This window comes from Euprymna scolopes, chromosome 4 (assembly GCF_053919585.1).
Source record: "Euprymna scolopes isolate OS-2025 chromosome 4, ASM5391958v1, whole genome shotgun sequence".
Classification (NCBI taxonomy): domain Eukaryota; kingdom Metazoa; phylum Mollusca; class Cephalopoda; order Sepiida; family Sepiolidae; genus Euprymna; species Euprymna scolopes.
In genome coordinates this window covers 175,659,983-175,672,217 of record NC_136485.1, presented here as the reverse complement: position 1 = coordinate 175,672,217, position 12,235 = coordinate 175,659,983, and the positions used below count along the sequence as shown (strand labels likewise).

The 12,235-nt window shown below is 31.7% G+C and overlaps 1 protein-coding gene across 4 annotated transcripts in view; it reads left to right on the top strand.

The window, feature by feature from the left end:
* Positions 1-12,235, top strand: part of LOC145270332 (putative UDP-sugar transporter protein SLC35A4) — a 181,548-nt gene that overhangs the window by 134,854 nt on the left and 34,459 nt on the right. The gene's annotated exons all lie outside the window — the stretch shown is intronic.

The following is a 12,235-nucleotide window of genomic DNA, read 5'->3' as shown; positions in this document are numbered from 1 at the left end:
AGAACAGAGGACCATCTCTTTAAAATTCTATCAGGCCGGTATTGCCTAGTCATAAAATATGCTTAAATATGATATTTTGATTTATGCAGATTTTGTATTTATTATTATACAACCAATCCTCTATTGATTATTATATTGTACCCAATATATAGTACTGCCCCCCCCGACCCTGGCATAGGCCCCGTTGTAAAAAACACTTAAATATATTTTAATTCATACAAATTTCATATTTGTTTTAATATATTATTGTATCCAATATAATAATGATTTTAAAAGTAAAAAAAATAAAATAAAAACTTGGTTGCTATCAGCTGGAATCGAAACCAAAACGTTTAGCACTTTAACCTTAGTCATTATCGTTTGAGCTACCGTCAGATGGATAATAAATAGTTAAAAATGAACAGACTTTAATGATTAAATGTATATTTACGCATGTGTACAAGAGTACTTTAAGTTCACTTATGCCTGCAAAGTTCCAATTTTTTAAATTTTAACCCTTTAGCAGCTATTTTTATCAGCTAAATACGAAATCAACCCTATATATTAAGTTTCATATCTTTGGACCAAAAATTGAGAGAAGAGTTTGGTAAAGACCATTCCTCAAACAAACAAGATTACTTATCTCTCTCTCTCTCTCTCTATATATATATATATATATATATATATATAAAGTAGAGAGAGAGATAGATAGATAAAATTAGGCCCACATGCTTAAGAGATGTCAAGTTACATTTTTTTTTTTTTTTCTCGATTTTGACTCCTTAAAAGCTATTTTTACTGGCTAAAGAGCAAATCGAATTTGTTCCACAGGTCCAAATCTCTTATATATCAAGTTTTAAGTCTGTAGATAAAAATTGAAAGGAATTTGGTAGAGACCGTTCCTCTGACAGACAAAGTCACTGTTCTAGACTCTTGTGATCTCCATAGTCCACTCATTGTGTGATAATGATTAATATCACCTTAAACTTTCAACTCCAAGCTGGAGAATCATTGCTCAAATTATTGAGATACTACAAACAGGTTGATTTGGAGTTCATTAGAGATCACATCAAAGACACCCATAGATTAGTGTTGGGACGATTAATCGGGAATTGAAAAAAATCTTAACATTTTAAAATATTGAAATAAAAAAAAATTGTGCCCATTTTCCGATGCCAAAAACCATTCTTTGTTTAGAACTTAATTTTCCTCGACTCGTAATAATGATGAAATGATACATATTTATTGATTTTAAAGTCTCAGTGAAATTAGCATTTATAGATCACTCCCAATTTATGGGTTTTTATATTTGCGAAATTATATGCACATATTTTATGGGTTTTTACAGTAATGTGTAATGTACATCCCCAAAATCAACTTTATATTGAGAAATTTAAAATGAATTGGTATTAGTAATTGTATTGGAGAAAGATATAAGACTCGTCTCATCAGGTTTACATGCTTTCGAGGTGTTAAGGTTTTTTCATGATATTGAGAAGGAGTGGCAATCAGATTTTTGAGTATGGCTTTAGTCTGCTGTGGAAAATTTGGGAGAGAATGGTTTGTGGAGTTAAATGCAAACCATTGGGCAAGCAGTTCAGCCTTATCAGCATTATCAGTTTTCATGTAGATGATGACATGGTAGTTAGATAGCAGGGTAATTGTTCATTGTGCATTATTCACGATACTATTATAGATTTTCTGTGACTGTGTTTTCTGGTCATCTTTATATACCTACACTTTTCTGGTCATCATTATATACCTACACTTAACTGCACATCTATTACTTTCTTTGAATAATTTTTCGATGCTATAAATTTTTTTTGGACAATGTCAAGAGTCTTTCCAACTCCAAAAAACCCCTTTACAATGACACCTTTTTGTAGATTTAAAGATGGTGCAGAGAAATAGTTTTCATGATATAAAGAAATTATTTTCAAAAAGAGGGGGATCACTTTTCTATACAAATGTAACGTAAAATGAGCACCTACTTTCTGGCCACCTAGTGATTTTTTTTTTTTTTGGTCTGCCTGAAAGCTTTTTTTTTTTTTTTGGTAAATTTCTATTTACTTTCCACCTTAACAATCACCTTTAAAATGACGACTTGTATAGATTTTCGGTATGCTGAAAACGAATATCGCATTTGAATTTGCTGCAAAAAAAAAAAAAAATACAGTTTTCCGGATATTAAGCAATGTAATATTTTTGATGCATACACTTGTGTGTACAGAAATGGCCACCACTGATGACATAAGGAATCACATTGCTTAATATCGGAAAACTACTTGTTTGCAGTAAATTTAAATGTGATATTAGTTTTCAGCATACCCGAAAACCTTTAAAAGTCATCATTTTAAAGATGATTAAGGTGGAAAGTAAATAAAAAAAATTTACAAAAAAAGATTAAATTTCAGGCAGACCAAAAAAAAAAAGGAAACAAAAACTTATCACTATGTGGCCAGAAAGTGGATGCTCATTTAGTGTTAAATTTATATAGAAAAGTGATCCCCCTCCCCTATTTGAAAAAGTAATTTTTTCATATCATGAAAACTTTCGGTGCGCCACTTTTAAATGTTATATTAGTTTTCAGCACCCTCCCGCAAACCTATAAAAGACATAATTTTTTGGAGTTGGAAATAATCTTGACATTGACCTTTTTGTCTATTTGTCAGTTGAACCTGCAAAATGTTTGCCTACGTGCATTAGCAGCTTCACAGTTTGCTGCGAACGATTGAGGAGACTGAGGCTTGTTATAGAATTTCCATATGGAGACGTGTGCTTCTATGACTGCTTTGATTTGTTCGGTCCTCTCATTTGCACACTGTTCAGTAGAACGAGGAAACGTTTTATTCTACGGGTGTTTCCCATGTGATCTCTAATGGATCCCAAATCAACCTGTTTCTAGTATCTCAATAATTTGAGCAATGATTCTCCAGCTTGGAGTTGAAAGTTTAAGGTGATATTAATCATTATCACACGATGAGTGGACTACGGGAATCACAGAAGTCTAGAGCATTGTACTTGAGAATAAGTCAAGAAATGCGGCTAGTCAAGAATGTCCGTCTCGTTTGAGAAATGAAACCAATTATTGTTTATAACATTAAAATCCGCAAATGCAAATATTTGGGTGTTCTGATCTGAAGTCTTGTGATCCAGCACTTTTCAGTTTATTACATACGATATGGTTTGATCTTTTAGGTACCAGATACTCCTGTGAGTAGTGTTGTTGCTGTCTTCTTTTATAGGTGCTTCATGGATACAATATTTGTGTAAAATTCATTTAAAGTTCTCGTGTACTTACATATTTTTCAGTTGGGTTAGAAGTGGTTGGTTTTATTTTAGCCTCGTCAACAACTGGTTTAAGGTCACATTTCTTTTATAGTATCATGTTCTCAATTTATATAGTCCACAGTTGATCTGGTATTACCAGATCAGACTACCTGAAGATATCTGCTTCCTGATTTAAGTGCATGATGTTATTGCTTGGTTTTCTCTTTGCAAAACTCAATCATGTTCTGCAAAGTCAAAAACAACAATTTCCCTGTACAAAAAAAATAAAAGAAAAAAGCAAATCAAACACCATGGATAAATATTTAAAGATATGGAGAACTTGAAGTGTAAAATATTTTTCCCAGATTGTTGAATTCGACAAATAACTGAAACGAATTAATTATTATAGAATATAATTAGTATATATTTTTCCCAGATTGCTGAATTCGACAAATAACTGAAACGAATTAATTATTATAGAATATAATTAGTATATATTTTTCCCAGATTGCTGAATTCGACAAATAACTGAAACGAATTAATTATTATAGAATATAATTAGTATATATTTTTCCCAGATTGCTGAATTCGACAAATAACTGAAACGAATTAATTATTATAGAATATAATTAGTATATATTTTTCCCAGATTGCTGAATTCGACAAATAACTGAAACGAATTAATTATTATAGAATATAATTAGTATATATTTTTCCCAGATTGCTGAATTCGACAAATAACTGAAACGAATTAATTATTATAGAATATAATTAGTATATATTTTTCCCAGATTGCTGAATTCGACAAATAACTGAAACGAATTAATTATTATAGAATATAATTAGTATATATTTTTCCCAGATTGCTGAATTCGACAAATAACTGAAACGAATTAATTATTATAGAATATAATTAGTATATATTTTTCCCAGATTGCTGAATTCGACAAATAACTGAAACGAATTAATTATTATAGAATATAATTAGTATATATTATCATTCATAAACTTTATCAGATAAATTAGAACCTGACTTTTATTAGTGTATGAGTATTTAAAGTTCCATTTTTTTTTTTTTTTTTTTTTTTTGCAATCTCTAGAAGTATTTGATAAATATTGGCAGAATACTCTCCCTCATCCAAAAAAAAAAAAAAAAAAACTTGCCATCTTTTTGACAATATTTCTGGGATGAAGCCTTTTGACTATGATCTGAATGTAGTATCTATTTTGTGTTAGAAAACTATCCACCAAGGCATGACCTCCTTTTCAAAGAGGATGAGTTTATTTCCTCTTTTTATGAGACATTTTCATTCATGAGAGAATGCGGACAAGACTATACAGTTTATTATATTCCCAGTTGAGAGTACTTATTTTTTTATTTATTTTTTTTTTTTTGAGTACTGGATTTTTCTTCACATTAAAAACTGGCTTTATGTCTAACTTTTCCGTTGTTTGGAGGCAAATAATAAAAAAAAAAATGTTTACCTCATCTTGTCTGCTACTATCTTTATAGCACTCCTTGTGTGATGGTATGAACCCCTCCACATATACCAAAGTGTTAGCAAGTGAGAAAAAAAGAAAAATCTATGCAGTTAGTAAGAAGATAATGGGAAGAATGTTTTTCACCAAGGAGCACAAATGATGTTCAAAAATAGGATTGTTATTGTTGTTGTAGGGGAACGTGTCGTATCATAATAGTACTTTCTAACTTGCTCTGGATGCCTTTTTTTGAAGTCAATAAAGTTTGTGTTTGATGCAACAGAGATATTATAGAATTGGTTTTTCTACCTAATAAGTTGTGAATACAATCTCAGATGAAAGAACTTAAGAAAGAAACAAAACATAACTAATTTTTCAATGTTTGTCTGCATTTTGGGTATAATTAATAATCATTTTTGTTCATAAATAACAGGGCTACCCATTGTTTTAAAAATTAAAATAGGGGAGGGGAGGTGATATACTGTTTTGCACATTTTTTTTAAAGTTATTTAAAACCAAAAGACAATACTTATTAAAAAAAACAAAAAAAAATTATAAATTGAAGTTCATAACTTCCATTAAAATATTATTGCTTGATTGAGCATTTCTGCATACTTACTGTCTTAACTGGATGATTTGTAAAACGTTGAATATTGAATTCAGCAGCAAGTCATGGCAACATGTTTACCAGAAAGAACAGTCGGAAATAAGTTATACACCGTTCACTATGACTATGCAACCTCTAAAGCTATGTACCTTGAAAACGGAGCCATAAAACATGACATAGTGATATGGGATAAGAAGGAGAAGCAACCTTAGTAGAAGTTAGTGATGCTGGATTAAACAGAGCTGAAAGGGAAAAGCTAACGAAATACTAAAATCTTATGTACGACATGAAAAGCTAACGAAATACTAAAATATTATGTACGACATGAAAAGCTAACGAAATACTAAAATATTATGTACGACATGAAAAGCTAACGAAATACTAAAATCTTATGTACGACATGAAAAGCTAACGAAATACTAAAATATTATGTACGACATGAAAAGCTAACGAAATACTAAAATATTATGTACGACATGAAAAGCTAACGAAATACTAAAATCTTATGTACGACATGAAAAGCTAACGAAATACTAAAATCTTATGTACGACATGAAAAGCTAACGAAATACTAAAATCTTATGTACGACATGAAAAGCTAACGAAATACTAAAATCTTACGTACGACATTAAAAGCTAACGAAATACTAAAATCTTACGTACAACATTAAAAGCTAACGAAATACTAAAATCTTACGTACGACATTAAAAGCTAACGAAATACTAAAATCTTACGTACGACATTAAAAGCTAACGAAATACTAAAATCTTACGTACGACATGAAAAGAAACTGGAAATTTAGGAAGATCTCTATCATTCCAGTCATTACAGGAGCAACTGGACTCATCAAAACGAACTTCAAAAACTACCGGGCAAATATACACAGTGAACCAGTGCAAAAGAGATTCTTGAGTTGGTGTGTGAATGTTTGGCATCTGGCAGGATGCTCCATCCCTAGCTAGAACAAGAAACTTATAAGAAAAAATTTTTTTTAGATATGCTGCACCTTTAAATAATAAGTTTGCAACAGATGTCGAGTCAACTAAAAAAAATATAAACAAACAAAATTTCAAACTCATGCAAAAATTGATAATTTTTGACCTCTGCTGAAAGAAATTGGACACTGGAGTTACTTTTAAGCAAATCAGTCTTTGACTGAAGTGTCTCCTGCGGGAATGACCATATCTTGTTACTTTTATCTTGTTACTTTTATCTTGTTACTTTTATCTTGTTACTTTTATCTTGTTACTTTTATATTGTTACTTTTATCTTGTTACTTTTATCTTGTTACTTTTATATTGTTACTTTTATATTGTTACTTTTATCTTGTTACTTTTATCTTGTTACTTTTTGCTTGTTACTTTTTGCTTGTTACTTTTTGCTTGTTACTTTTAGCTTGTTACTTTTATCTTGTTACTTTTATCTTGTTACTTTTATATTGTTACTTTTATCTTGTTACTTTTATCTTGTTACTTTTATCTTGTTACTTTTATCTTGTTACTTTTATCTTGTTACTTTTTGCTTGTTACTTTTTGCTTGTTACTTTTTGCTTGTTACTTTTTGCTTGTTACTTTTTGCTTGTTACTTTTTGCTTGTTACTTTTATCTTGTTACTTTTTGCTTGTTACTTTTAGCTTGTTACTTTTAGCTTGTTACTTTTATCTTGTTACTTTTTGCTTGTTACTTTTTGCTTGTTACTTTTAGCTTGTTACTTTTTGCTTGTTACTTTTTGCTTGTTACTTTTTGCTTGTTACTTTTATCTTGTTACTTTTATATTGTTACTTTTATCTTGTTACTTTTATCTTGTTACTTTTATCTTGTTACTTTTATCTTGTTACTTTTATATTGTTACTTTTATATTGTTACTTTTATCTTGTTACTTTTATCTTGTTACTTTTATCTTGTTACTTTTTGCTTGTTACTTTTTGCTTGTTACTTTTTGCTTGTTACTTTTTGCTTGTTACTTTTTGCTTGTTACTTTTTGCTTGTTACTTTTTGCTTGTTACTTTTATCTTGTTACTTTTTGCTTGTTACTTTTAGCTTGTTACTTTTAGCTTGTTACTTTTATCTTGTTACTTTTTGCTTGTTACTTTTTGCTTGTTACTTTTAGCTTGTTACTTTTTGCTTGTTACTTTTTGCTTGTTACTTTTTGCTTGTTACTTTTATCTTGTTACTTTTATATTGTTACTTTTATCTTGTTACTTTTATCTTGTTACTTTTATCTTGTTACTTTTATATTGTTACTTTTATATTGTTACTTTTATCTTGTTACTTTTATCTTGTTACTTTTTGCTTGTTACTTTTTGCTTGTTACTTTTAGCTTGTTACTTTTATCTTGTTACTTTTATATTGTTACTTTTATATTGTTACTTTTATCTTGTTACTTTTATCTTGTTACTTTTATCTTGTTACTTTTTGCTTGTTACTTTTTGCTTGTTACTTTTTGCTTGTTACTTTTTGCTTGTTACTTTTTGCTTGTTACTTTTATCTTGTTACTTTTTGCTTGTTACTTTTATCTTGTTACTTTTTGCTTGTTACTTTTATCTTGTTACTTTTAGCTTGTTACTTTTATCTTGTTACTTTTTGCTTGTTACTTTTTGCTTGTTACTTTTAGCTTGTTACTTTTATCTTGTTACTTTTTGCTTGTTACTTTTATCTTGTTACTTTTTGCTTGTTACTTTTATCTTGTTACTTTTATCTTGTTACTTTTTGCTTGTTACTTTTAGCTTGTTACTTTTATCTTGTTACTTTTATATTGTTACTTTTTGCTTGTTACTTTTATCTTGTTACTTTTTGCTTGTTACTTTTTGCTTGTTACTTTTTGCTTGTTACTTTTATATTGTTACTTTTATCTTGTTACTTTTTGCTTGTTACTTTTATCTTGTTACTTTTATCTTGTTACTTTTATCTTGTTACTTTTATCTTGTTACTTTTTGCTTGTTACTTTTTGCTTGTTACTTTTATCTTGTTACTTTTTGCTTGTTACTTTTTGCTTGTTACTTTTATATTGTTACTTTTATATTGTTACTTTTATCTTGTTACTTTTTGCTTGTTACTTTTAGCTTGTTACTTTTATATTGTTACTTTTTGCTTGTTACTTTTTGCTTGTTACTTTTATCTTGTTACTTTTATCTTGTTACTTTTTGCTTGTTACTTTTTGCTTGTTACTTTTATATTGTTACTTTTATATTGTTACTTTTATATTGTTACTTTTATCTTGTTACTTTTAGCTTGTTACTTTTAGCTTGTTACTTTTTGCTTGTTACTTTTATATTGTTACTTTTATATTGTTACTTTTAGCTTGTTACTTTTAGCTTGTTACTTTTTGCTTGTTACTTTTAGCAACTCTAAAACCAAATTTCTCATCTTTCACCAATAATATCCGCATTGAAAAGATTCTCGAACTGACTTTAACTCACAATCTAAAAAAAACAAAAAAAAACTAAGTTTGCTGGAAAAAAATGGTTGGATCATTCTATCGCTCCAGAAAGTTCCTCGCTCCTGGTGAAATCTCTACCTATGTAAAAGTCAGATAGCTCCTAAAATGACCCATTGCTGCCATATCTGAATAGATGCCCCTCAAGGCATGTGGTAGAGTATACAATCAAGTTAACAATCTAGTGGGGAGAGATGATGTCTTTTCTATATTATCACAGAAGAGTTGCTAGTCTCTCTTTACTCTGTTGCTATTTGCATAGTGGAAGGTGCTCGACTGAGCTGCAATTTCTGGTTCAACTTTGTAAGACATTCACAGCAAGAACTCTTATTCCTACCACAACTACAAAAATAACTTTCCTTCTTCCATGTGCCCAACATCAAATTGAATTTCCATGAATGGAGTTTCTTTCCCCAAACATTCCAAATATGGAACACATTACAATCGTACTGCCTCTCTACAGCATCAATCAAAAGGCTGCAAATACTTGTCATAAACTATCCCCATAAGTAATTGAACTTTATTCATTTCGTTCATCAGTTTCAATCCTCTCAGAATATTCAGCATCGTTAATGCTTATTGTTGAGTGGCTTTTAGCTTTATAAGTGATGACTCATTGATGTGTAAAATATAGTAGAATTACTAACGTCTGCTGAAAAAAAGGCCAGACATTGGAGGTTGCATTAAAGTAAACATGTATCCAACTCCTTTAAAAATGGCTGACTCCTGAAACCTAACCAATTGATTATGTAACGTGTGTTTGATTTTAATTATTTATCACAAATGCATTGAGATGTACATGATCTAACGGATGTTGTTGTTGGTTCTGAAGTAAGCGATGCTAAAGTCACATGGTTTGAATTCAGTTACACATCAATAATGTTGAAAGTTATGAATCTTCCATTTTTCTCCTGACTTTGTAAAATAGTGATTTATGTTCAATGGATTTTTTTATACTTTGAATACAATTGGTCACTAAAGCCAAAAGCAACTCTATTATATAAAAAGCAAATGCCAGTTTGTATATCCGGCTAAAACTTGAAAAATACACAACAAACACCCGCAAAGTTGTGTGTGTATTGTTTTTTTAATCACCGTAACCCCAGATACATATTATCTATAATTAAAAAAATATTTAGAGGTTGAATAATTATTTACATCTTTTAATGTTATCAATGTGTACACACATCTTGTAATGTTATCGAAGTACACGCATCATGTAATGCTATCGAGGCATACACGCATGTCATGTAATGCTATCAAGGCATACGCATGTCGTGTAATGCTATCGAGGCATACGCGTGTCGTGTAATGCTATCGAGGCATACGCGTGTCGTGTAATGCTATCGAGGCATACGCGTGTCGTGTAATGCTATCGAGGCATACGCGTGTCGTGTAATGCTATCGAGGCATACGCGTGTCGTGTAATGCTATCGAGGCATACGCGTGTCGTGTAATGCTACGGCGGCATACGCGTGTCGTGTAATGCTATCGAGGCATACGCGTGTCGTGTAATGCTACGGCGGCATACGCGTGTCGTGTAATGCTATCCTTTAATGTGAAGTGACTCTGACTTTTCACAGTGATTTCTTTCATGCCGATTCAAGTTATTTGTATGTGTACATAGATGAGTAGGCGTAGCAGTCAAAGAGGAGGTTGGGATGAATTAGCAATAAGAGAGAATAGTAGTTATGTTACACTCTTGCCCCGCACAATGCTGGCTAGCTCTGCTAGTCAAGAATAAGGGTTAATTAGACTAACGCATCCAAAATAAAGCTTTTATCTTTTCACCATAAACGCTCTGATCGCCACTTGAACTCGATTGATATGAAGAGGCACCTTGTGATAAACTTTGGAGTCTGACTTGAAATTGAAGACTTGTATCAGATTTGTTGCCAAGGTCACCAGGAAAATGCTTGCATTATATCTAACTCCTAGCACAATCCTCTACTTGTATAAGAACTAGATATGTGCCTAAAGTGGATTACTGTTGCCATATCCGGGCGGGAGCTGCTTGGAACACCCTATCCTGCCTTAACAGTTGTAAACCTTATGGGTGATGCCCTTTTTTTCTTCTTTGAAACCTCTTTTCCACAGTAGAGATGTTGTGAGTCTGTCTCTGCTCTATCGTTATTTTCATGGCAAGTGCTCGTCTGAGCTTCAATCTATTATCCTTCCTTTGCTAAACTTTCACAAAACCACTCCTCTAGCTACAACAACTATCAAGTTTCCCCACTCACTGTGGTTGAATCTAAATGCAAATTCAATGACCAAAGCTTCTTTCCTAGAACTGTCCGTCTGTGCAACTCTGTTCTGCTGGCCAGCTTTCCAGCTGACTACAATATGGTCATCTTCAAGTCCAATGTAAACAAGTTCTTAATCTATTTCTATCCCATTTCTACCGCTAACTATTAATATGCTGTTGTCTTAGTGACTATTGTATACTCATTTACCTTTATGCTTGAGTGACCTTCAAGCCTTGATAAGTGGTGACTCCCATGTAAAAAAAAAAAAAAAAAAAAAAGAAAAAAGTCAGCTGAAAGATGAGGAAAATTATTGGAGTACTGATGACATTGATCCATGGTATGAACTTACTACTTATAGGGCAGTTTTTAGCAAGTGTCTATTAACATTAGACTTGAAAATTATCAAGTTGTAATTAGCAAGGAAGCAGTCCCATGGCAATGTGTTTCGTAGGTAGAAATATAATGTGGTGCGGCCGTTGCATGAACAAACAAAGGAAAGAAATAGAAACAAAAATCCGACTCCACGTTTACAAAAAGTGCAAACGAAATGCATTTCTTTGTGTTTTTTTTTTTTTTTTTTATTACATGGGGGTCACCACTTATCAAGGCCCGAAGGCCACTCAGGGATAAGGGTTATTGCGTGTACAGTAATCAATGAGATAGTATTGTAGTAATCATTAGTATTGGGGGTTTTGATAGAGTGTCTTACTTAAGGGAGCGGTTTGTCAGGAGTTTGTTTATGTTGGACTTGAAGACGTCCACGTTGTAGTCAGGTGGGAAACAGGCAAGTGGCAGAGAGTTCCACTTGTGTGCAGTTCTAAGAAAGAAGCTTTGCTCATGGAATCTATGTTTGGATTTAGGCACAAATAAAGAGCGGTTCTTCAAAGCAACGCATTTCATTAGATTTCCAAAGTCCTTTTGCACACACACGTTTTTAAAGTCTTTGTCTCGCCGTTACCTGATGCCTTCGTGTTTACACGTCCATTTTCCCCAATGCACACTTTTCTTTTCTGCTGACCACACACACACAGATTATATTTCTCTCCTTTTCTTCTGACACAAGCTCTAGCATACTTGCTAATTTGCATACATATATGCTGCTGCTGCTAATTATTTTTTTATTCAATTTTCACCCCAAACAAGGTACAGTGCCACTTTGAAGCAGAGAGCTACTATCGAGGACATAAGTTGCAGGGGTATTATGAAGGGAGATGAGCA